The 27,825-nt window shown below is 38.9% G+C and overlaps 1 protein-coding gene across 17 annotated transcripts in view; it reads right to left on the reverse strand.

Annotated features, from left to right (window-relative positions):
- PHF21A (PHD finger protein 21A) overlaps nt 1-26,402 on the reverse strand; it is a 171,216-nt gene extending 144,814 nt beyond the window's left edge. For 9 of the 17 annotated variants that reach the window (XM_070427880.1, XM_070427883.1, XM_070427881.1 and 6 more), the window contains exon 1: nt 25,894-26,152. The gene's annotated coding sequence lies outside the window, so the exon portion shown is untranslated. The other 8 variants (XM_070427872.1, XM_070427877.1, XM_070427875.1 and 5 more) reach the window with 6 other exon arrangements.
- Between the last annotated feature and the right edge of the window lie 1,423 nt (nt 26,403-27,825).

Raw genomic sequence — 27,825 nt, forward strand, 5'->3', positions numbered from 1 at the left:
GCATTTGAGAAAGTATTAAACTCTTCTGAAAAGTCATATTCAGTAAAAAGGCACCCTGGAGGCACACCTTACCTCCAGGGCATTTCTCTAAAAAGCAGCAGTCAATCCCAAATTGATAAAGAATTTTACCATGATATCAACTGCTTGCAGAGTCGCACAGGAACAAATAGAGGTTAAGTAACTTACTCAAATGTCACACAGGTAGTTTGGTAGTCAAGCTGGAGAAAAGCTTATGGCCCCAAGATTCCTTTGACTGAACTGGCCTTTCCATTAGACTTCACTTCCTCTTAACCAGCAGCAGCAGTTATTCTTCTAACAAACAAACTACAATAAATAATGGCCAAACATTTTTTGAAAAGTCTACATATAATGTTTAAAGAAAAACCACACAAGTAAGCTATCTAGGGCAAGTTTTAAAGCCTACAATCCTTTATGCCTGAGGGATCCCTGGGAATGGGCTTCAGAGACCTTTGCCAACTCCATGATACTATGTGTTAAATTCTGTATGTATGAAAATTCTGGAAAAAGGATTCACAGCTTTAAAAAGATTCCCAAAGAGGTTCAGATACCCCAACAGAGTAAATTATTTTTAGACTAGTGATTCTTAGACACTGCATCAGAACTACTAAAGTGTTTCCTCTGAAGACTGATTATTAATTGACTATTATTTGGAAATTGTTGAGAAAAAAAGAAAGGAAATATTTTATTTCTATAATTTAATATGAATAAATTAGCCACAAAAAAGATTTATATATAAATTTTTACTTTTTGCACTATTAGTACAAAAAACCTATTTTAAGTCTGAAATGCAAGATTGATTTTTCTCTTGTTAAGCTGACTGAAAGTCCACTTAATTTGCTTCTCATATACAGTTCACACTTTTGGCTAAAGTAGTTCAAAATGTTCACATTTGCTCAAATTTTTAAAATATATATTTGTTCTTGAAAAATACATTCAAAATATATAAGTTGAAATGAATGAAATTATTTTTGCTTTAGTCATATTAACTTGCTAACATAACTCTACATGAGTTTTTACAAACTGAAGATTATTCACCTCAGATCCTCAAAGACAGATGCTTTACTTAGAACTGGTAAAGAAATTAATTATTCAGATTTCTGATCTGGTTGTAAAATTTAAAATATCAATAAATCAAAGGTATAGTAACTACTTATTATCTTTATATAATGTCTAAAACCTCTGTACATGAAGAATATACATTAAACAAACACATTTTGCAGAGAAAAATGAAATGTTCCATACTAGATCATGGGTTTTTTGTGGTTTTTTTAGATCATGTTTTTTTATTAATCCTTACCTGAGGATATTTTCCCATTGATTTTTAAGGAGAGTGGAAGAGAGAGGGAAAGATAGAGAGAAACATCGGTGTGTGAGAAACACATGGATTGGTTGGCTCCTGCATGAGCCCCAACCAGGGCCTGGGGCCAGGGAGGAGCCTGCGACAAGGTACATGCCCTTGACGGCAATGGAACCTGGTACCCTTTGGTCCGCAGGCCAATGCTCTATCCACTGAACAAACCCAGCTAGGGCCTAGATCATGTTTTAAATTAGGCTAAAATTCATCCCACTACAAATTTCAAATGATTAAGTTCACAGTGTATGCTCAATCACAAACTTTGGTAAAGGACTAGAACAGCACAGGTAACTGTCATTCAAAGACACTTTAAAATGTCACCTTACACAGACGATTCGATCTCTTCTCTTTTTCTACTATAACAAGCTGATACACTAATTTTATATACAATAAGTTTTACTGCTTTTTATCAACCTAACTTCTAAACAGAAAGCATATTCAATTTGAAATAAGTGTAAATGCAAATAAGTGCTCAGAAGAAAAAGCAGAATCCTGCCTAATGGGATTTAGTCCTTTAGGCCCCAATATCATAATCATCTCTCTTGCCCCCATCTCTCTTACTCTCTCGTGGACATCCCTCTCTCATTCCCCCCTTACTCTTACCCCGCCCCTACTCTTAAGCATCATTTTTTCCCCTCATTACTGGATCATTTTGTTTCTTCTATCTTTAATTTTTTATGTAAAAAGCCTTCCTTTACTCCATCTCTAGTCATTGTCCCATGTCTATACTCCCATTTATAGCAAAAACACCCTCAAGTGTTAACCACACTCACTGTTGTCTCCTAGTTCTCTGTTGAACCCATTCAGATAGGCCTTTTGCCTTCTTCCGTTCTTGTGGAGATCACCAATGACCTCTCAGTTGCTAAATACAGTAGTAAAGTCTCAGCCCTCACCTCTTGTTCAATCAGTATTATTTAACCCAGTTGATAATTCCTAACTTCTTGAAACCTTTTCTTCTCTTGATTCCCAGATCACTACTCACTCTTGATTTTCCTCCTAATCTCTCTGACCAGTCTTCTGGGTTTCTTTTGCTGGTCCCTTCTCATATCTTAAAACCTCAAAATGTTGAACTGCCCCAGGGTTCAGTTCTTGAAACTCTTCCCATTAGGTAATCGCACTCAGTCTTGTGGCTATAAAAGGATATGTGTACTGGTGACGGACACATTTTTATCTCCAGCCCAGACCTTTCCTTGAATTCCAAACTCATATACCAAATGCTCACTAAACACTTGCCAAAACTAAACTCTTGGCTATTTACCTCCCAACCTCCTCCTCAGAATCATCCTCATCACAATAAATGACAATTCTATCCCTCTGGGCCAAAACTTTAAATTTATCATTGACTCCCCCTTTTCCCACACCCTACATCTAATTCAAGAGCTAACCATCTTGTCTCTACCTTCAAAATATATAGACTGTGAACACCACTACCACCTCCTTGGTCCAAGACACCATCATCTTTCCCCTAGATTATCCAATTGCCTCCTAACTGGCCACCCCTCTTCCATCTTTGTCCCGCTACTGTCTATTCTCTCAGCAGTCAGAATGACCTTTTCAAAATCCAAGACAGATTTAGTTACTCCTTGGATCAAAATCCTCCAGTGCCTTCCCATCATACTCAGAGAAAATGTTGAAGTCCTTTACAATGGCCCACAAAGCTTTAAGCGATTTGGAACGCTGCCACTCTCAGACCTCATCTCCTTCCCTCTTCCCATTGCTCAATCAGCTGCAGCCACTCTGGCCTCTTTTCTGTACTTCAAAAACTCTAAATGAGTTTCCCTCTCAGGGGTTTTCCACTTGTTTTTCCCTCTTGCTGGAACACTCTTCCACCAAATACCTTCATGGCTCACTCCCTCAAAGTCTTAAGAAAATCTACAGCAGCTGCAAGATTAGAAAACTAAAATAAAGACTAAAACTGTCATCAGAATAGTTTTCCCTCCCCAAACTCAAACTTTGAGGATGATCTTTCCTATACCAAGAATACCCTTTTACTTTCTTTCAGCCTATCCAATCTCACCCAGCCATCCGAGCCCAGATAAACACTCTGACCAATGGAGACCTTCTCTAACCATTCCACCTCCTAGTTCTCCCTTTCTTTGAATTCTTGAGATATTTATCATCTTTCTCATTCATCTTAGAATTTAATCATATACTGTCTCACGTCTCACAATGTAATTTATATGCCTTATCACCTTAACTGAATTACACATACACACACACACACACACTAGAAATAATGCTTTGTACAAGTAGTTCTCAAACCTAGATCAGGATAAATCTAAAACTTAAAAATATAGATTCACCAGGCCCTACCCTTAAGATTCTAAATTTTATTATGTCTGATTTGAAGCCCAGATATCTGTGTGTGTGTGTGTGTGTGTGTTTTTAAGTTCAACCAGAAGATTCTAATAGGTAGACAGGATGCGGAACTACAGCCTTACAGTCCTCTATTTCCTTTAGTACCTAGAAAAGAAGGCTCTCAAATAGCCTAAAGCTAGGAAGGACACCCAGCGTACCAGATCCATATCATCATTTCACAGGGGAAGAATGGCTCAAGAAGTCTAGATGACTAGCCAAAAGCTACACATATAACAAGAGGCAAAGCCCAGCCTAACACCCAGATTTACTGCTCTCAATCTAGAAGTCTTCCAACTAGTCTGTGAATAAATAAATGAAAGTAATAAAAATCCACAATTCACAGATAAGTGTAGTAAACAGTGATTATCTAATACTTGACCAATAATTGCATTTTCCAAGCTCTAAGACAGTACACATTATTAGCTTCTACATGCTTGAAAAATGTGAGCAACATTAACTGACAAAAGACTTAAGAGGCCAGGGAGTAATTGTAGAAAGGCTCACAAATAAAAAATTGTTTTACTAAGTCCTCTTACAATATGTACAAAAACTTGTAAAATCATTTATTTTTATAAGTGAGGTATATTAGGAAGAAAGAACAAAAAGAAGAAATCTTGCTTTCATCATGCTACCAAGTACAAAAATCCTATTCACAAACATCCATAGCTCACAAAGCTATAAATGTTTTCTGAGTCTAATCATAACATAAACTTAATTACAGGTCAGATTTAGTAAATCACCCCATATCCCAAGGCAACTCAAACTCTTATCTTAATAATAAGTTAACCTCAGAACCAAAACTCTTGTCATCAACAACAAAAAACAATAACTTGGGTATCTGTAAGGCATTACAGGAGTTTGGGTCTATCTTGGTGTACAGGGACTTAAGCAAGTGCCTCCGATTAACACTAATGAGTTTTGGGTGTAAAGCATAAACACCAAGGAGGAGGATCCATGCCCAGCTCTGCATCTGCGGAAGCCCTTTCTATTGCACTAACTGCAACTACTGGGAGTTGTTCTCTCAGAAATGGGATAAGAGACCCAAATTCCTATGTCTCTAAAGCACAGAGATAATTCCAATAAGTCACTAAGGAAGGTCACTGGTAAACACCTGATTTAAAAAATACAGAAAAAAGCTAAACTAAAGGAATGATTAACACTTTAAGACAATTTTATAAAATTGCACTAATACACACAGAAGAAACTAGTGAACTGTAAACACCTGATTTAAAAAATACAAAAAAAAAGCTAAACTAAAGGAATGATTAACACTTTAAGACAATTTTATAAAATTGCACTAATACGCACAGAAGAAACTAGTGAACTGCTGGAGATAAAATACCTCTCACAACAAAATTAAAACACCAAATTTTTAAAATTAGAGCACAGTAAACCCATAGTAGCCAGAACCTTGTCCAAAGAAACATACACACACACACACACACACACACACACACACACAAAATAACGAAACAAAAACTCTTCCCCTGGTGGAGCCCTAAGTACACTACATTCCTTGCTTTTAAAACACAGAAGAAAACTCCTGCTGCACTGATAGCCAGGAATAATCACAGAGTACTTCTAGACAAACGGATAATGATCACAAGCTGCCAAGGACGACCAAAACTAACTAAATAAAAATTATAGCACCTTATTGTGTTCCACACTGCCTCCCTTCTCAATATAGCACTGCTGTACTCACCAGGCTGGAAAATGAGCAGGTGCCTTTCAGGCTATAGAAAAATTAGTCACACACACACACACACACACACACACACACAGAGACACACACACACACAGACACACACACCAATCACAAACACAAAGGGAATGATATTCTTTCACTTGAAGGGGCTTACGAAATGCAAGGCTTTGTGGTAGGCCTAGAAAACTAAGAGTAGGCCTTACCGAAGAAGTGAGGAAAAAGCCAAGGTTTATCCCAAATCCACAAAGACTAAAAGAATTAACATTTATTTCAATTAAAAGGCTTTGGAAACAATCCATTGTTTAAAATAAATAAAAGAGAACTTAAGATTTCCCCAGTTTCTATCACCAAAAGAAAATTAGGATCTTTTCTCTCTTAGTACACAGATTTAGCTCCACAACACAAATAAGAAAGAACCTGAGAAGGCCTGAAAACTAAAAATGGTTCCTTAACGTTCACATTTAAAAAAAAAATCTATGTAGTCCAACATATTGATTCTTTATCACCACTGCTATCATTAATGAACATTTAGCTTTTTATCTGTACTTTGAAATGTCAATGAGAAACTGAAACAGCTACAATATGCTGGGGATTTTTAACTTTTTAAACAAAACCCACAAAGAAACAGAGGAGTCTGAAGCATAAAGCCTCAATCAGGCTGATAAGTAAGCAGTCCTAAAACTTGAAAGTGAAAGCAATACAGACCAAAAAGAGAGTTTGCTTGATATTAATGCTAGCCTTTAAAACCAAAAATATGTTCTGTTACAGAAGACTGAAATCAGGGCTTCCATTAACCTTGTTTAAAAAAAAAATCCCATGAGCATGGATTTTTTTCCTAAGTCTCTTCATCAGAGCAGCATGGGGTCCCATTAGGCACCCTATTTTACTTCCACCTTATAAATAACGTTAGCTGTTCGCTATTTCCATGGAAACGAAGTACAGAGAAACCCACTTAAATGAATACCGGTTAAAGGAATAAGTTTTATTTTAGAAAGGGCTAGCTGCTTTACATGCACTCTATTGGGGAATACTACGAAGTTATCTTAAGTATAATTTTTAAAATATTTTTTTGGTATAGAGGGAGCTTATTAAGGGTCCTATTAAATAAGTACACTCCTTGCAGTAAACTAAACATGCCAAATAGCATCATAATGTTAAAGATACCTTTCAATGCAGTACACATGGGTTTAGAATAGATGCACAGCTCCCAAAGACTATGCTTCCCCATGCACTAGGGTAGAATAATTACCCCATGGGTTTAATTTAAACTAATAAAAGCAAGGAAATTCAAAACTAAGGCTACCATCACCTTGTAGTGACTAGTAATGAACAGACCCCACAACTGCAGGCACACAGACAACTTAATACTCTTCCAAAGAGGAGCAAACGAGAGAGCAAATAATTAAGTTCCTAATCACTGTTACTAGGTCCAGGGGTAGCAAGTAATCAAAATTCCCTCCTTAACAAACTATTCACGAGTTGTAACATGTATTCCTTCATCAATCAATACATACGCTCAGCTGAACTAGAACATGGAGAAGGAGAGAGTGCAGAACAAGATTTAGTAATTTCCAACTTCAAGTTGACTCAAATACTGTCCTAGATATTCTAGAAATGACCATTATTGGTGGCCCATAAAAAGTTGCAGATAGGCAAGTGTATATAAAATAAAATGTGATTTGTAAGAGGTAAGAAAACTAAAATCTTTATAGCAGATGTGGTTCTCCATTAAGTTAGTGGTGGCTCAGACATCTTTAATAAGTTAGAAGACAAATGAATTCACTATTATCCTAAAAGGTGACTAACAAACCAACCTGATTATTACCCCAAGTAACTGCTGGCCATGGTTCTCATTGTAAGAGTTTCCTTACAATCTTTTAAATTTCTCCACATTAGGGAAAATGGAGCAGATTTGTTTGGGGGCCTCCAATTATGGGGACTAACAGGATTCAATTTGACACATTTAGCCTTTGGTAATGCTGTGATAAAACCTTTGTTTTCATCCCCCCACCAAAAGGTGACTAACAGTATTAAATTTACAATGTATGAAAAGAGTTAACATTCTCACACAAACTTTGAGTACATCAATGTATCTATCTGTATTGTGTATTTTAAAAATAAAGTTATGTAACTTGTATATTTTACACACTGTAAGACTGGCAGAATCCTAATAATTGCTGGACTTGGGTAACAGACAGGTGGGGTCTGTTAATATTATTCACTCTACTTCTGTGTATGTTTTTACATTTCCAAAAAAATAAATTTTAAAAATCCTACAGATTAAGTTAAGGCTGTTGTCTCTATGTATAGAATTAAATAATGAATGAAATGCCTGGTATAGATCTTTAGAAGCTACTAAATTTAAATCCAACATAGCCACTGACTTAACATCTAACTACAGCTAATTTCAAAGTTTTACTTTTCTTACCAAAACAATTCACTTAACAATTCAAAACCACTTGGAGAAATCTGTAAAGGGTCTGCCATTTTGCAACTACTAACTAATGAAATGTAAACAATCAACACATAATAACTAGGCATCATAGTCATATTTTGTATTTTACAAACTAAAGAAATTATATTAGCCCTCTCAATTACTAAATCAAAATAATTTCAGAATCAGCAACATCAACATTTCCAATTTCTTTTCCGACAGATCCACAGGACTACAGAGGGCAATCGAATACATTAATGCTTCCTATTTCCCTTATCTTAGGTCAGTAACAAGGCTGCTCCTTCCCACACTATGCCCCTAGCTCCCCCCTATCAGACATATAGCAACTTCTGAGGTAAAAAGGTCTTTCAATTCTCTCCCTTAGTCCAGCTATACAATGTTTCACACTCAGTTACTTCACAAGTGATTTTAAGCTATCCATTATCCAATTCCTGGCCGAGGGCCCAAAATGAGGAGGTACACAAACTATTAAAGCCTTAAGGTCTTAATAACAGCTCTCTGTTTAAAAACTAATAATTGTGGTGTTTTGTTTTATTTTTAAGAAAAATAGAATAGGATGGTGGTGGCTTTGGAGGAAGTGATGAACAGCAGCACATTGGGGATGGATAGACAGAGAAGAGACAGCAAAGAGATAGTAAGGAAGAGAGAGAGAGGAAAGGCAACGGAGGAGTGTGCACAATGGATGGTAGTATTTCTCTATAAAGTAGCTCAAGTACCGCCAAACCAGATAGTTCCCGCACAAGTAAGTGTCCCAGGAGCTCAGCCCTGTCATAGGCAGCCCCACCTTTTACAAATTAGGCAGGGGCAAACTGATTTTCAAAATAGTATAATTATTGAAATCAATCCCAAAGACCCCATAGAGTCTATTTCTAACTTCTATATTTATTAAAATGAAATAACTTTTAAACCTTTTACAATTCCATTTTACCCAAGAGAAGCAATTTTTACAGGCTCTGCATTCAGGCTGAAGAAAACTTAATACTGTACATAAGCTATGCTAATTCTAAAGCTGCAAAGCTTTACTTACTGACCACTCTAGCTATTGTAAAGTAACATTATAATTTTTTAACTGAAAGAAAACTATACAGCCTGCTATAAAATTGCTTAATTTTAAAAATATATGTTGAGCTAAAGTACAGCACTTTATCAAAACAAACCTGTTGGAATTTCTACTCAGAGAGGAACACAGACAAAACAAAATATAGTAAATACTTCTATCCACTTACAAGACCTTTATCAAATGATGCAGTTGGGTAAATGAGAACAAAAAGTTAAGGGAAGTTATTACAATATACACTTGAACAATATGGGTTTGAACTGTGCAGATCAACTTATATAGGGAAGAGAAAAGAATCCACACGTGTTCCAACCATGTTGGTCAAGGGTCAACTGTGTTCTACTTTAACTCAAATGCTCACCAGTGATAATATATAGCATATTCCGGATGTTTTGGGATGCTATTACAAACACATTTGTTGAATCCCAGAAAAAAAATAACTATACAAAGGTCAAAAAAGTTTCAGATCCAAATTAGTAGTGAAAGAATAAAAGTAATTCTGCTTCACACTTAATGATCATTCCCCTTTCCTCAATTACTGGTTTTACTTACCAGATAGATAGATACACATACACACTCATATACATATAAACATACTAATCCATATATTAAAAACACAAATTTCTTAGCAAAAAAAACCCCCCAATCTTAATGCTGAGATCACTGTAAGGCAGCGACTTAAAGGGTGGTTTTTATCACAATCAACTTGTTCTCAGGCCCAGTGTCTAGACCAGCCGTGGGCAAACTACAGCCCGCGGGCCGGATTTGGCCCGTTTGAAATGAATAAAACTAAAAAAAAAAAAAAAAAAGACCGTACCCTTTTATGTAATGATGTTTACTTTGAATTTATATTAGTTCACACAAACACTCTATCCATGCTTTTGTTTCGGCCCTCCGGTCCAGTTTAAGAACCCATTGTGGCCCTCGAGTCAAAAAGTTTGCCCACCCCTGGTCTAGACTCAGTATAGGTAACACATGACAATTAAATATAAAGAAAATAGCAATTGCCATAAAAAAAAAAGGCCAGGCACCAGATGAAAGGAAATTTCACACAGTCAGAATACCCCAAATCAAAAGGCAAATAAAACTGTATCCATCATTACCAGAAAGCATTCTTGTGCCACTTTTGTATGTCTGGGGTTCTATAATTGTTTCCATTAGTTATTACATCCAAGCATGTGCTCTCAAGGGTTAACCACACACACATACAATTTGTCCTGAGCAGTAGACCCAATGCACTGACTAGTTAATTAGTATTTTGGACTTCTGAGTTATAATGACTAGTCTACTACTTACTACCTTGATGCTAAGTCACCTATTGTAAGCTGCACCAATATTTTGGTATAAAAAGAGCTTGTATCACTAGGGTTTTAATAAATATAAAGTGCCCTGAAATACTTTTTAAAGTCCCTGTTAAATCGAACATATTCCCACTTATTTTCTATTTCTCTTGGAGGTATTCACAAACAAAGATTCATTAGATACACTTTCCCATCCACACATTTTCTCACTATGACATTTCAGGAAAATACTCTCCTTTCCAGCTAAGCTGTTCCCATATTTACTGTTTTCCCATAAACTTTTAGTGGGACTGTAACACTAACAATGATAACAGCAGTTATCGCTTATCAAATGACTTAAGATTTCTCCATTTTATCTTCACATCAACCCAAGGAGGTTGATATCATCATCCCTATATCATAGAAAGTGAACAGCACAGTGCTTGGTACACAACATGAATGGGAGAAATCTTTTTTGAGAGGAGCTTAAATAATTAGTCCAAGGTCACACACTCAACTTAAGTGGTTGTACCGGTATTCCAATCCAGAGGTCAGGCCCCAAAGCTAAGGCTTTTGCCCCACTATCCAACATCAGTCTCAAGCCTTGAGAAGAGAAGGAAGGAGTCCAGAATTAAAGGTAAATAATAGTACCGAATAATAGCTACCATTTATTTGGCACTTATTAGGTGTTGGGCACTTCTAATTGTTAACACATTAACTCATTTATTCCTCATAACCACCTCAGCAGGGTACTATTATTTACTCATATTCTACAGATGAAGAAACGGAGGCAGAGGCACAGAGGGGGAAGTGATTTAGCCATAGTCACAAGAGCTAATACAGGGCATGCCAGGATCTGAGCCAATGCAGCCTGGCTCCAGCTCCAGCTCCAGCTCCAGCTCTGGTACTCTCAACCACTGCCATGCTAAAACTTTCCCTTCACTTGAGTTGCAAGAAATCAGAACTTTTAATCTTTTAAACAATATTACTAAATTATAACCCTTTGTACTTTGACTAATTGAGAGAAAACGGTAGCGCTTTTCTAAGCATGCGCACCAGACTTCTTTACAGGATATGCCCCCGGTGATTAGATCACTACACTGTTCAGGAAGTCACACACTGTAAATCTGGTTAAGAGCCCCCAGCCCATCTCTCTCTACACTCAGACCCACACCAACCATGCAATGAAAGATACGGGCAATTCAGTGATGTCCCAGCGCAATCTTCTACAAAATAAATGTCACTCTGGAAGTATCCAAGTGTATATAGTACCCTTTCTCTCCTTTCCAACACGATAAAAAATACCACAAAAGGAATGAATGAATCAAAGCTACTTAAAAATCATAACAAATGTCCAATGATAACTACAAATTTAAATGAGAAAAAAATGCAAAATTCTTATAGTTTTGCAACTTGTCCAAATTCTACATTCAAAACCCACTAGGCCTCTTTGAAAAACTCAATTCTTAGACTAGCTCATTATCATAAATGTCCCTTCAAGGGTGCAGAGAAAAGCCCACTTTTTGCCTCCAATTCTACATATCTTGATATGCATATTTATCACAAGAAACATTACTCTTACATTATTAAGTTATTGGGCTTTTTACCCTAATGTCTATAAATATGACAATGTGTTTAATTACATAAACAAAATATTATGCATGGACTTAATATTTGTATATTAATATGTAACATACATAGAAAACAAGTATCTAGGACAGGACTGGACCTGGAGGTACTGAGAACCTGACACAATGAGAACAGGAACTATTGCAGCTCCCTCCATTGACATCGTAAAGTTGCCACATTTTCTGGGCTCTCTTTTGAATTAATGTGGCATCTGTTCCAAGTACAGCATGCTAACATTTTACTAAAAGATATTTTCATTCTACATTTGTATCTGGTTTGCTTATTATTTGAACTACTGTTTTATTTCAGTGGTCATTATTTCTTTATACCAACTTGTCCATTTGGCTTTCCTAATCTATCTCCCCTGAGCACAAAATGGGTGGGGAGAAACCATCAGCTTAAAACCCTCTAACAGCAATAATTACAATATGCTTTGCATATAGATGAAATAAAGAAAATAGGCAGCACAAAGATTTTTGTAGGCTTTTTAGTATTGGGTCCTGATAAGTTAGCAGCATCTGTTCCTTTCAGAAAAAGAATTCTTTGCTCTGAGGTACTGAAGGGCTGGGGGGAGGGGGAAGGAAGAAAAGTAAACAAATACGAAATAGAATAATTTAAGTTACAAAATTTGGTCTCCATGAAATGATGCTTTCAATAATTTTCACATATCCAACTCTATCTAGTGGTAATTGCTTTTTAAGGCATCCTCAAAAAACGCTGCAGCAAAAAGCCAAATACAACCAGTTGTATTTAACATGCATGCTGCATACTCCACAATGTTACGTCATATCAGGCACAGAGAAGACGCTTACCAAGCTATCCTGCATTCTATAAACTGCCTAACAACAACAGAAAAGGCACTCCATAGTGGGAGTAGGAGCTGTCAGGGTAGGCAGCCTTTTCACTTTGGTCAACTCTGAAGAAAACAAATAAGGCTTATATTTCTGTCTTTTAAGCTCACCTCTCTCAAGGCCCTTACTCTCCATCTTCCAGCCTTTCTCAGAAAGGAAGGCTGTTTCTTTAAAATTAAAAAGCTGCAAAAGATCACTCCAACTTAAAAGCCCCACACCTTATACCAACTGTCCTCCAGATGTCCCTATGGCTTCCTCTTCTGTAGGAGAATGGCCTATCCAGAGCACTAGTCTCTAAGGGGGTGCACCCACCCTGGGGAAGGATGGCAGCCATGGGAAAAAATTATCACAACTTACATTTTTAAATCTCATCCTTTTTTAAATTTCACATTTTCTGTGCATTTTATAACATACATAAAATACTAGGTTCAGAAAATTATATATAAATACACATTTCGCTGGCCATAATTTTTAAAAGTTTGGAGACTACAGATTAAGAAGCCTGAAACTAAGATAAGAGTCAGGAAAATTAGGCTCTGACACTAACTTACTCTAATTCTTGTCTTTGCCTCAGTTTTGCTATCCATGATATCAATTGTTTGAGCCCTTTATACACACTTATAAGACTATTACAAAAGAAATAATAAAATACTGTAGGCCTATGGCATGGTCTGAGCCACACAAAATGACAAATACATATGAATGCTATCAATGAGAAATACTCTTAATTTGGCTTAAAACTTTGGCTATACTATAGTTTAAATAAACTGCTATGCCCTATCAGACTCCATTCTTAGAATTTCAAGGACAGGCTTTAGCACTTTGACTGAATTTAGGTCTAAAGAAGCATAAAGCACCATTGATACAGAGAGTGCATTTCTAGTATTAGAAAGACCTTTTTTAAAAAACAAACAAACAAAAACTTCTATAATAAAAAACTTATTACCTATGAAATAAATTTAATTTAAAAATTATAAAGGTAAATTATAATAACCTTACTAACAAGTTAAAACTCTCAAAGCCAGAATCAGGAGATTATATTTAATGTAGTTAAATAAGGCCTTGAGTGTGTCTTTTGTATATAATGCCAGAAAAAAAATCACTGGCACTCGATAAATTACTGGCACATCCAATTAATTTACCTTGTTTTGTTTTTTTAAAAACTGCTTTTTAAAATGCTGGTTTAGCCCTAGTCGGTTTGGCTCAGTAGATAAAGCGTCAGCCTGCGGACTGAAGGGTCCCCGGTTCTATTCCAGCCAAGGGCACATGCCTGGGTTGCGGGCTCAATCCCCAGTAGGGAGCGTGCAGCCAATCAATGATTCTCTCTCATCACTGATGTTTCTATCTCTCTATCCCTCTCCCTTCCTCTCTAAAAAGAAAAATCAATAAAAATATATTTTAAAAAAATAAATAAAATGCTGGTTTACCAGTATAGCATTTGATGATGGTTGAGTAAGGATAGGGGTGGGGGTGAGGTCAGCCAACGTTAACACATTAAGATGTGAGTACCAGGCCTAATTCCTATGCAGGGTATCTGTATGCTGATTAAGCAGTACTGGTTTGAGTTTCTATTATTCAAAACATTACAAGTGTTTTCTTAGTTTTAAAACCCTATTTTACTTTGTAAATATTGAATTAATGACTCCTAACAACTCAGAAGAGAGACTACCAGTTAAAAAAAAATTATCTGAAACCACATCTCTTCATAACTAGCTACCAAAATAACCTAGTAGAATTTAATTCTGAAAATGATGCCTCCTAAATTACTTGTGTAGGACAGAAAACAATGTTGTCATTTTAAATTGGTTAACATTTTTTTAAGTTTTAAAAATAATAATGATTATCTCTAAGGCATTAGGCACAAATAAAAAGTACTCAAAATGATTTTTGTCCATAGGTAATAATCATCCTAGATCTAGGGCATTAGGTTTATCATCTTTTTTTTAGCATTAACACTATTACAGATATTCTCCTTCCCCTCTCCCCTCACCCCTGGCCTTCACCACATTACTGTCTGTGTCCGTGTAGGTTTATAATCTTAATTTATGAATCTTACCTACCTCTCTCCTTCCAACTCCACTCCAACTTCCTACCTGTGCCTTATTTTCAAAAATAGCAAGTTTTAAAAATAGCCATGTGTAAAAAGCAGATTTCAAGTAGTATGGTATAATTCTATTTATTTTTTAAAATACATATTATTTTAAATGCACATACTGAAATGCACAGGAAAATTTAAAAGAAGAATGAGAATGGGATAACTTTAATTTTCTACGTTATATATATCTATATTGCTAGAATTACTTTCATAACTCTGAAAGTAATTTATAATATGTCTTAAAAGGATATACTTATCATCAAATCCTCTAAAATGTTGATAGTTACAAAACACTAATTGAAATAGCAAATGTAAACTACATATTTGCATCTACTATGAAAATGTACAAAATAACCTACCCTGCTAAAGTGCTCAACTTCCAACCTTTAAGAAGTAGATAGTAGTCCTGACCGGGTGGCTCACTTGGTTGCAGCGTCATCTAGTACACCAAAAGGTTTCGGGTTTGATTCCCAGTCAGGGCGCCTTAGGTTTCAGGTTTGACATCCGGTTGATGTCTGTCTGTCTGTTTCCCCTTCCCTTCCTTCCTTCCTTCCTCTCTCTCTAAAATCAATAAAAACATATCCTCAGGTGAGGATTTTAAAAAAAGAAGAACTAGGCAGTAGGCCCCATCCCTGCTAGGCACTGTGCTTGGTGATGTGCATATCCCAAATGCCTTCATTTCAATTCCATTCCAATGCATATTATTTTCCTAACCCAAACGAAATCAACATGAAACATTCTAAAGTGGCACTCCTTTGCTATGGCCGTTTCAGTAAGCAGAAAACTTCTTTAGTAATTCACTTTCTGTGGGAATTACATAGTTTAGTACAGCATTATGACTTAGGAGAGGCTCTGGAATCAAACTTGGGCTTGAATTTAGACTGTATCATTTGCTACCTACATAATTCCAGGGAAGCCTTTATTTCCTCATCTGTAAAATGGGGGTAGGGTAATACTAGTAAGTCCTCAGAATATTGCTGTGAGGACTAAAATTAAGTGAGATCCTATATGTAAAAAGGCTTATTAGCACTATACATAACATTAGCACAGTAAATGTTAACATAATATTATTATTAATATCATAACAACAGGTAATTCTAAAGTATGAAAACTGTTCACAACTTGCCAAACATTTGAAGTCTTATAGCTACACCATTTCTCTAAGAACAAATATACATATTTGTGTAAGATTATTTATTAACATATAAAAATGTTTTTCAGCATGCACGTAATTAAAACTTTTCATTACAACACATCAGTACAGTTATATTTGTGTGTACACACACGCGCGCACACACACACACAAACGAGTCAGCACATACTGTTAAGAACTACCCTATAAATATGTTAAGAACTTGTCTCCTGGCCATAGTGGTGGTGTGTGTGTATAGGCGGGATTCAGATCACCAATTATGTTTCTAACTCATACATTTAAATTTTTAAAAATATTAACATTAACATGGCATGAACAAATATCTTAAAATCCAGCCATCTGTTAGTGAATTAAAAACTCCATTTATATATACTACTCTAGTCTATAAAGTACATTCATGAGTATTACCTCATCTAATCCTTTTAACAGCATAGTGAAGCAGGCTTTTATCATTATGCCCATTTTACCACTGAGAAAACTAAATCCCAGCCAGGCTGAATTTCCCAAGAGTGCACAGCTAGTGACAGGCCTGGTCTTCTGACATCACCACAACTGTTACACTACATTGGCCCGGGACATTTCATTTTTTAAAAAGACAGAAAATTGTGCTCAGTAATTTAGGCGTGTCAGAGGACTCTACAGGGAATTACATGTCTGTCAGTTGTACTCTCATTTCCTTTCTTTATTTCCAACTTTAGTATTTCAGGAATTTCACAAGTACATGTAACTATAAAATGTAAATAAAGAGAATTCACCCAAACCTGATATTTCCTGCAGTGGCCAATTAATACCAGAGACCACTTTCCCCTTATATTTAGCCCATTGTATTTAACCTCTTTGTAATGATTGAATTTATTTCATTTTAATATTAGGTCCTGAAAAGACAAGTTACTATAAAATAAATTGAACCATTTATAATGTGACTTGCATATCAGACCAGATTCTATAAATTCTGACACATCTAAAAAAATCTATATAATGTCTAGTATACAAACATTAACAAATTTCAGTTCATATTTATGAGGGAGGAAAAGGTTAGTGTTATTATAGTGGTTTGGTTTGTTATGTAAACAAGTACTTAAATGATTACTACAAAAGGCAGAGTTTTCTAAAATGAATACAGCAGCTCTCAGCAATAATATTCCAGGAACTCTGCACAAGGGAAAAAGCTGGAGTAGATATTAGCCAAACAGGTAAGAAAGGCATTTCCCTGATTCTGCATACACTCAAACTAAGGCACATACAACTTATGCTTACTTTTTTCAATATTCCCAGGTGTCCCTTTCTCTTCTCAAAAACCAAAAAGGGACCATCCATGCAGATAAAAATACCCTACAAATTCAAGAGCCTAAAAGAAGTCAGAGCAGCCTGAAAGAGAAAAAGAATATAGAGACATACAATTTTTTTTAACCTAACATTTCAAGTACAACCCACATACTTGAAACTACATTTTCTTTCTGGGGCTGCTCACTGGCCTCGATTACATCAATCCTGTAACACTGTGAATTGTGGTGATAGATTGGTTCATGCCTCTAAATGCAACAGAATTTTTCCAAGATTATACATACTGTGATATGAAGAACATTTCTGCAGCATCTTATTTTCATTAATCAATTAGTTTGGATATTCTACCAGTGCAAACATTACGAATAAAGAAATTTTCATTATCGTCTAAACTTTCCAAAGTCAATCAAAGGCTGTGGTACAGTGGCAACAAGTACTAAGTAGGCAGAATTGAACCTGGTTAAAATGCTGCTACTACTGGTTCGTTGTCTACTTTGGGCATATATCACATTGGAAGAAATTAAGGTGCAAAGACATTTTATTTACAGCAAAAAATTCTAAGAAATTGCCACATCATTACCACAGCCCAAAAATCTCAAGGTCTTGTTAGAACAGCCTGGGCTTCTGATCAAATAATACAAAACAGAAGAAAAATGTAAAGCATGGTATTTTTTTTAAATAGCAATAACCACTGCTACTGCTGCTGCTGCTAATTCTAAACATTTACTGAGCCTTTATTATGTGCCAGGCATTGTGCTAAGCAGTTTCACAGATTTTAACATTTAATCCCTACAACAACACTCTGATATTAAAGTATTAGAACTCTCAGAACAGAAATTTTAATTTTATAAATGATAATATAAGCAAATTATTAAAGAAACTTTACATTTTTTCTACCTTTCACACTATAGCTTTGAGTGTTAAGTTTACACTAAAACCACATTCCTTTTCAGGACTCTGTCTTCTATTTAAAGAATACTGTGCTTCAAGATGCTGACAATTATTACAGAAGAATAAAAAAACTCTGCACGTAAATACTGACACACACACACAAAAACAAACCCTTCCATCCAACTTTACCTAGTAACTGACCCCATGCAAAAAAAAAGAGAACAGCATATACATATCAGGCCCTACAACTAACTATAGCCTTCTAATGCCCATACTATCATTCGTAATGCTATAATTATAGAGAGACCAATATCATCATAGACAAAAACAATTTATAATTGCTAAGTCAAGTTTTGAATATATATACACATACATATATATCTGTTATTTTACATACAAATCTTATAGTAGCTAATAAAAACAACCAACTAATCTAAGGTAAACTAAAACACTAGGATGTTTCTGAAGACTCACTTTAGGATATCAGCAGCATCATAATCATGATATTAGCAATCAAACTTTACTTAGCAGAAAGTTCTTAGAAGCTTGGGAAGCTATGTATAAAATGGAGTAGACAAGAGGGAAGGGTTCCCTGTGCTGTTTAAATCAACTACAGGTCCCAGCATGCAACACTCTAATCTGGAGTTAAGCAAAAAATCACAATGCATCCTGGGACTTGTAGTAAGTAAACCACTTCACTCTACCACAGTTAAGTTTCAACGAAATCTTAACTATCTAGCACAATTTGACTAGGTCTTATTATTATGGTCAAATTCAGATCTCATTTGTTTGTTCTCTACTCTGGCACTGTTTCTTTAGCACATAATTAAAAAAGTATCAATTTATATTTAACTCAACATTTTCACATTAGAAAAACCTTAAACAAGATAAGTACATAAAAGGAATGCTTAAAAAGCAGAAAGTTTGATATAATTTTAAAATTATATTTAAATACATAATTTTTGAAACAATCTTCTCAAAGTTTCCTTGGATCAGTTTTTAAGCTCTCTATCCCACTCCCAAAATAAAAGAGTTTTAATTGTTTTACCAAGTTTCCTCTTAACAGTCTTTCAAGTTAGGTTTTATAAATAATTTTCCTTAAAAGTCTTATAAGAAAAAATTTCCCATACACGCTCATACTGTCCACTAGGATAGCAGTTATGTGTATGTATTACTATGCTTAAAGTAATACATACACATAACATCATCAGACACACCAAAAAAAAAAACAGTAAGTTCCTCACTTGTCAAGTCCTTACTCAAAATTTACTCCCTCAACTTTCACCCTTCTCTCTCTCTCTCTCTCTCTCTCTCTCTCTCTCTCTCACACACACACACACACACACACACACACACACCTATTTCTGGAAAGAACACTTAGGAAAATATATTCCAACTACAAACCCATTTCCCTCAGCCACTGACCTCTTCTAAAAACACAAAGACTTTCATTAAAACTATCAATAACATGTCCAACCCCAAGCAGATAACTTGGAGCTGCAATCTAGGTTTATTCAGATTCTACATTCACCCCTATGTTTTGCAAGACTGAAGGAGGAGGCTGGGAAAGAACTAAGTGCAATCTGCATCAGGAGGCCTAACACAGGTGGTGGGTTATTTTCAGGCAACAGCACCTTCACAAACATGCTGTGGAATACAATCCAAGAAATTCCTAACAAGAAAAGATAAGCTGGCAAACAAATTTAACACAATCCAGCTAAAAATCACCTGCAACACATGCTACTACATTTCACCATAAAAGTGACAGGCTACAACAGGATCTGAAGCTTCATCAATACAACATATTGTCCATAAGGCCAGAGATAGCAGTTGCCATGGTTACTATCACCCACTTTTATCAGGAAATTATTGTCATTACTCTGAAGTTTTTGGTACTTATTTAAAATAAAAAAAAACAGTTTAGGGTTCTAACTGTTAATTGAGTGAAAAAATCAACTACTGTTTGATTTGTAAGTATGCTGCCTTAGAAATGCACATGGTTAACAATACTTGGATCTGCAGCAGGAAAAAATCAATTCCTTTCTGCTGCTCCTTCTCCTCAAGTACTGACAGTTTGTATTCTCAATGCAGCCAAAACAATAAAACAAAAACCATCTTTTTGGCTTCTGTGTTTAAGTTATTTTTCTCCCCTAGGCCCACAACCAGAGTCAAAGCCTAGATCACCAACCTGTTAGGCCCCAACTCCTATCTCCACATTACCGGTTCACTTTTTTGTCTACTTAAAAAGGCAGAAGAACACTTCCGTAGATGATTCCAAAATATAGGAAAAAAATAGTTTCCTTCAATGAGACCTGCTCACAATTTTTTTGCAGTGTATTGGAGGGAGAGAGAAATGGAGGGGTATTCAAACTTCCCAACAAATGACTAGGGTAAGAAAGTTGCTTTAGAAAAACCCAAAGGATGATGAACCTCACATTTTAGCTCTAAAAGGGAAGAGCTCACCACCACTCCAGTTTAAGACTGAATTGATAGACAAGTAATATGAAAATTATTTTTACAAGTCTATTTCAACATTCTTACAAAAGATAACTGTTCAAAAATTTAATATATAAGAATTATATGAAAGCCTATAAAATTATATAGCCACATATATACACAAACCCATAAAGAAAAAAGCATATACTATTTAACAAATAATTACCTATAATAAATTTAAAGCAGTTTTAACAAATTACCCCTTTTTAAAAAAAATCTCAAAGCAGCAAAAATACACACCTGGTAAAGTTAAAGTGATCAGAATATTTTGCTATGCTGCTTAAGAATACTTAGGAGTCTACAAAAAAGCCCATGTACAAAAGTTCTGGAAAAGTTAACATAAATCATTAATATTTCCCAGCACAGATTAATATGAAGATTCAAACATGTTTCAAGAAATGAGCTCTGAATATAGATATAAAAGAATTCTGTCAAAGGTTAGAGACCTAAAACTTTAATCTCTTCCTTTTCTCCCTTTGAATAGTAATTAAATACAAAAGCCTTCGGCAGTAAGATACTAAGGATACAAAATTTAAAAGCGCATTAATATAACCTTAACTTCAGTATTTCAAGAAAAGCTTTAAGTATTCACTGTCTGTGGGATGGAAAAGTTAATATTACCCTGAGCAGTTTCATTTTTATCAAAACAGTTAAATGTTTTTCTCACTATTCACAGAAGCAAGTTTCTATATTTAATTACTAATTGGGGTTATTTCATAAAGAACAGTCACTTCTAAAATTTAAGATATGCTCATAAACACAGGGACTTCTAATTATCTACATTTTATTTTATTTTGGTCAAAATTTGTGAACATGCTACTAAGAAAGCCACAGCTTAGGCTCTGAGTGTTAAATTTTTGTGTTATTTTTACACAGAAATACTTCAGTGTACTCCTCTAGATTTGAGTAGTCATTTCCTCATGCATCCCTCCAAAAAAAAAGATATATACATGTACCTAATACTAATGCACACAAGTACACATCTTTTACACTTTGAAACAAGTTTAAAAGATTCAGTAAGAATTTTTCCCAAAGTTAGCAGAATCAATCAAAACAATCAAAACCTCAAGCATGACATCTGTTACTCTGTGTGTTAATAAGAGTCTACAAAAGAATTGAGAATTTAAATGTTCACTAAAATCAACTACTATCGTATCAATGGAGAAATGAAGAAAAACTTTAATAGGGGATACACATTTCACAAGATCTACAAAAGGAAAAGTGATCTTTTTCTTGAATTATGAGAAACTGCCTTGGCAGCACTTTTTAAACAAAGCTTCAAAACTGTAACAAAGAGCTTTTTGGTAACCACAGCAGTATTTTTTTTTAAAAAAATCATAAGGTGTTTGGGGTGCACTTTTAATGCACTCATTTCCCAAATGATATGGAGAAAGTTAACATTTTAAAGACAGAAGCTTCTGTCTATGCATTAATTAGTAACCTATCTCAACAACTTAACATCTGCATGGCTTCTGACAATTTACAAAGAACGCTCGCATGTATTATCTCATTTGATCTTACTTAGAAAAAAGTACAGCATTATGCCTGGAAAACAGACAAAACTCAAAGCAGGTTTATCAAATTTTCTATACATTCTTAAGTTTTTAAACTTTGACATAAAACTTTACAAGCCACCAAGTAGGATGATATTTCCAGAGATAAATCAGTTCACCTAATACTAACAAGAGTTTCAAATGACCATGTGCTATAAATGCTATGAAACTACTTTTATCTCTATGGAGTTATTGTTAAGTGTTACTAATGGACATATCATCAGCAATGATCTATACCCACAGATATAATTTTACTTATATTTCAAGAATCTCAGTCTTTGGAGGCCAATTCAAATACATCAACCATATGTATTTACAAAGCCGATTTCCTAAGAATTTACCTATTAGGATAACTGTCCATAGATTTGAGAGAAAAATAAACACAAAAAGTATAAAATTTTCTCCATACAGTATCTCCCTTTCCAAAATCTCAAGTAACTCTTCCAAAATCTCAGGTACTACTTGTATTAATATTATAAGGATGGTCACAAAATGTCCCAATTCATACCAACTACTTTTGTTTATAGCCATTGTACATAATACAAGACTAATTCCTCTTCAAAATAATTCCAACAGCATTCTGTAACTAGGCGCAGCATCCTTAAGATATCCACAATAAGTCTACGTTGTGTAATATCGTAAGCAAGTAAAAAGCAGTCAAAGAGTTCAGTTTTAAATAGCATATGTAATTTATTAATGGAATTATTTTTAGTGAACTTACTCAAAATCTTTCTGGAACTTTAGGGTGTTAATCCTGTTGCTTAGTTGAAGCTACGAAGAGCTATAATAAGTACCAAGACCCTCAAAATTCAGAGAGTTGCTTTATCTTGCTGTAGCACCTCCTGCTGGATAGCATTTAGAGCTCTTCATGTAAGCAGGAGAAGAACATATTTGAGGCAAATCCTTCCAGAAGATTGAATAGGAAAAAGGATGGACCCTTCAAAACTAAAAGAAATAGGGCCCCGTCCATCACTTTAACTCTTAAAAATAAAATCTGGCATAGGGTATAAGTCTCTTTAACCTATTACGATTCCAGACCCATAAAGACCTGCCTAAGTCCAACGTGCAAAATGCTTAAAGAAAGCTTATAAAATTACCTAAAAACTATTTAAAACCCATCAAAAGCACTCAAGCAAAAGACTATTATGGCCAGGCAAGCAATGCCAGTCATATTGGAAATACTATTATATTAACAAAAGCAAAAGTCTGACATAAAGAAAAGCACCTGGAATATTTTTAACATGTTAGCCGGAAGTTTGTGTTTTGAGAATTTTCTGCACTACTACTATGCTCTTCATTTAAGGATACTTGTACCACTACAGAAGTTTTAAGTACAGACATATTTTTTACAAACATGAGTAACTACACATAAAAACATCCTCTTTGCCATCAAAAGCTATTCCTGAGATTTTAAAATTCATTCTTCATTTTAAATAGCCCCTATAGCTCATTTTAATTAAGCCCATGATGTAGACCCCATATACAAGTGGAGACAGAAAAAGAGAATAGGCAGGCACTTACCAAAATGAAAATGAAAATAGTATTTCCAATAAAAATGGAGTAACAGTTTCCTACAAAACCGTGAAACCAAGTAAATTGTGAAACTTTAAAAAAAAAAGGGGGGGGTGGGGGTGGGGGGGAGGGGGCTAGTCTTCAAAACCAAAAGAAAAGCTGACCTATTTAGGTCTACTGCCCAAACATGAGTGAATACCAAATGTAAACAAACAACATAAACACTGAAAAGTACACTTAGGTCTAAGCCCCAATTTCAGTTTCTTTACCAGGCCCTCAATGAAACTGCAGATGTTGATGAGAATCCTCTATAAAAGGAGATATTCCGGCTCTCTGCCCTAAAGAACCCCTATAAAGTGTGCCTGTGAAAAGGCTTCCTTCCTAGAGTGCACACACTGCTTTAAAAAAAAAAAAAAAACTTTCACCAGTCCAAATTAATCTGATTCTAATATTCAGCTATCAATTATTAATATACAAATGCTCTTCCTTCTCTAAAGTCCCCAGCTAAAGCATCCACATTCCTAACACCTACTATTAAAAAATGAAACAGCTCGCTCCCCGGCGATGGGGCAAATCTTTGAAATCCAAAACACAGCCACAAAGTTCACTGTCAAGGCCAGTGCCGAGGCCCACACAGGCCCGGACCTTCACTCCCATCTGAGATTCTGGAGAGCCATCCATGCAAAGACATCATTTAAAAACGACACAATGTGGACGTGCAGAGTGAGACCCTCCACTTCAAGACCCAAACAAAGAATATTTCCACAGATGACCGGAATATGATGACACCAGATTCATCAATGAAAACAAAACCTGCCTACCATCAGCAGTCATCCCCTGGTCGCCACAACTCAACTACTTAGAAATCACTCTCGGCACAGCTGCACCCCACCACCGGCGTGTGGCCTTCTCCGGGGGTGTGAGCCACCGACAAAGTTGAAAGGAGACATTCTTCCCCGGGTGCCCAAATCTCGACATCCACCCCTCCCCTGCCGGGGCCACCTTGCTGCTACCCACCATCGCGAGCGCGGTCAGGGGGAAAAAAAGAAATCCTAACAGCACCGCTCAGCAGAATAAAGAGACCAAAGAGAGGATGACGAGAAGTGTTGGGAACTGCGTGCACGGCGGGGCTGGACCAAACGGAAAGAGTCCCACTCCGCGCGCCCCTCCCCCCCGGCGGGGGCGCGGGCGGGGGAGGGGCGGCCGCGGCCCCTCTCCGAGCGGCCTGCCGGCCCCGGCCCGCGCGGGGTCCCGGGGGCGCCCTGCGGCCGCGGGCGGCGGGGGCGAGTGCGGGAGGGCCGGGCCCGGGGTGAGGGGTGCAGGCCGACTCTCCGGAATAACAAGTTGCAGAAGAAGAAGAATAAGCGGAATTTCCCCAACGCTTCTCCGGCCACCCAAGACAAATGCACCAACACACACACACACACACACACACACACTCGGGCCCGGCAGCGTCAGCAGCCGCAGCTTTTTTTTTTTTTTAAACCAGATCCCTCAGTCACCAAACAAGATGGTTTTCCAAAAAAAAAAAAAAAAATTTTTTTTTAAATAATCATAATAAAACTTCCCCCCGACAGCATCCCGGGGAGGGGGAGGGTGATGAAAGAGCCAAGGCGACCCTGCCCCGGCGGAGGGGCGGCCCCGGCCCCGCGCCCCCCGCCCCCGCCCGCGGCCCCCTCCCCGGCCCCCCGCCGGGACAATGTGACGCCCCCTCCCCGCCGCCCCCGGCGCGCCGCCTCTGTCACCCCGAGGCTCCGGCCCTGCACTCAGCGCCCAGGCTCCCGAGGCGGCTCATAAACTTACTTCCAATTTATCCTGGGGAGGGGTGGAGGGCAGAGGGGAGGAAGAGGGGGAGCCCAGGTTTTCCCATTGTCTTTTTTTTAGGGGGGGAGGAAGAGGAAGGGCACGCAGGGGGGCGCCCCGAAGGGGAAGTTATGGCTCCAATCTCAAGTTGACTGCGGGGTCCTGGCGAGCACACCCCCCCTTTACCTCCTCCCTCCCACACACCCCTCCCCTCCCCCCACAACAAACTCCAGGCAGGCAGCCCCTGTTCCTCCCCTCGACAAACACCAGAGACAAGACAGAGAGAGGGAGAGAGCCGGGGGGAGAGGAGGAGGGGGGGAGGGGGAGAGCGAGCTCCTCCAGAAAGGGAGAGAGAGCAGAGTGAGAAGAGAGAATGGAAAAGCTGGGATACTGCACCCTCCTGCTGCTGGCTGGCTGTCCCCCCTGGCAGCTGGAGGCAGGAACTCTGAGCAGGAGAAGCGGGAGGAGGAGGAGGAGGGAACTCTTCTTCATGGGGAGGGAGGGAGGGAAGGAGCCGGGGCTGCTGCTGCTGCTGCTGCTCTGGGCCTCTCGCACTTTTTAGATCTTAGTGTGTTAAAATGGTAGGTTGTTCCCTGCTCCCTGCTCCCTCCTCCTCCTCCTCGCCTCTCCTCTCCGCTCCCTCTCTCACTCACTCACTCACTCTCTCTCTCTCTGGGCTGTTTCTTTCCTCCTCTTCCCCAGGCAAAGGGGGTGGGGGAGGAGGGGGTGGGGGGAGGCACTGGGTCCTCCTCCTCCTCCAGGAGGGACACACTCGGCTCCGGGCCGGAGCAGGAGGGGGGGGTCAGAGCAGCAGGAGAGAAACTGTGGGAGACAAACAAGCCCAACTCTTCATCCTCCTCCTCCTCCTCCTCCTCGCAGCAGCAGCAGCGAGCACCGCCAGCCCATTCACCACCCGGCCCCGGGCCGCAGCACCTCCGCCGCCTCAGCCCGGGGATCCCTCCGCCCAGGCCCAGACACACTCGCCCGCGCGGGAGCCCGCCGCGCGGCCCCGCCGGCCCGCCGCCGCCGTGCGCGCCCCCGCCGCTCCCGAGAGCCGGGCGAGAGGGACTGACAGGGGCTGGGAAAGCGGGGACGAGGGCGGGGGGAGCGGAGGCACCGGGGGAGAGAGGGGCACCGCGGGGCGGGAGGGGGCCGCCGCGCTGAGGGGTCCGGCGGCCGGCCCGGGCCCCCGCGCCTCCGCCCGAGGCCCCCTGGACGCCCGGGCTCCCCCCCCGACTCCCCCCGGGGGCGGCGGGGCGACGGCGGGGGCCCGCGGCGGCGCTCGGGCGGGCGGACTACTTGACGTGTCGGTGCGGCGAATTTATTTCACTTTGCCTAAGGAACGGGGTGTGCTGCGGCACCCATTGCCTAGGGAAAAAACCCGGATGTAAAGTGAGTGAAACTAAACTAGAGTGAAGTAGGGCAGCAGCAGCCAAACTCCAGTGCCGCGGCGGCGGCAGCGGCGGCGGCGGCGATGGGGCTGCGCCCGGAGCTGCGGCGGCCAAACTCCGGGGCCGCCGCCAGGATGGGCCGGGGCAGCGCTGCAGCTCGGCTCCGGGGCGCTGCAGCCGAGGCGAGGCCGGCGCCGGCCGCGGCCCCCCGCCCCAAGTCCGCGGCCGGAGCCCGGCTCCCCCTCCCGCCGGCAGGCGCTGCCGATGGGGCTCCGGAGCGGCCCCAACTCCCTCCCGTGCAACAGCCGTTCTCAGGGGTCGGGGAGCCGCCGCGGGGAAGCACCGCAATGAGGGCGCGTGGTCCAGGCGCCGGCAGCAGGATGCCAGCTCCAGTCGGATGCAACATGCCCTCCCGGCCGCCGCTCGCCGCTCCCTCCCTCCCTCCCTCGCCACCCCGCCCCCTTCCCAAATAACTACCCTGGAACCACTTTATTAGCCGCGCCGCGTCCCGCACTCGCTCCGGGGAGGGGCGGGGGACGGGGTCCTCCGCTCACCTTTATTTATTGCTGCTTTCTCCCCCCTCTCCATGTTTTTTATTCCTAAGTTCTTTTGTTCTAAGGGGGATGATGGCATTTACTTTTCTGCTTTGTGTAGCAGGGCAATCACGGGGAATCGGCCACGTAGAATCCGGCGGTTTGTCATATTTTATTAGTGAAAGTATTTTATGCCTAAGTCTACCTCCAAGGACTGTAACATGGAGAACTGCAGGGAGGGAAAAGAAAAACACACACACACAACACACACAACAACAACAGCAGGAGAATTCTTGTTTTGAGAGGTTTCTTGGCGGGGTGGAGGGGGTGGGGGGAGGGCCTCTTATTTTTTGGAGGGGGTTGATGTAGGTTTTTGTAATAGATAGTTTTCAACTTAAAGCTTA

This window comes from Myotis yumanensis, unplaced genomic scaffold, assembly GCF_028538775.1.
Source record: "Myotis yumanensis isolate MYYU_CA2020_CCGP unplaced genomic scaffold, mMyoYum1.0.hap1 SCAF_10, whole genome shotgun sequence".
Taxonomy (NCBI): Eukaryota; Metazoa; Chordata; class Mammalia; order Chiroptera; family Vespertilionidae; genus Myotis; species Myotis yumanensis.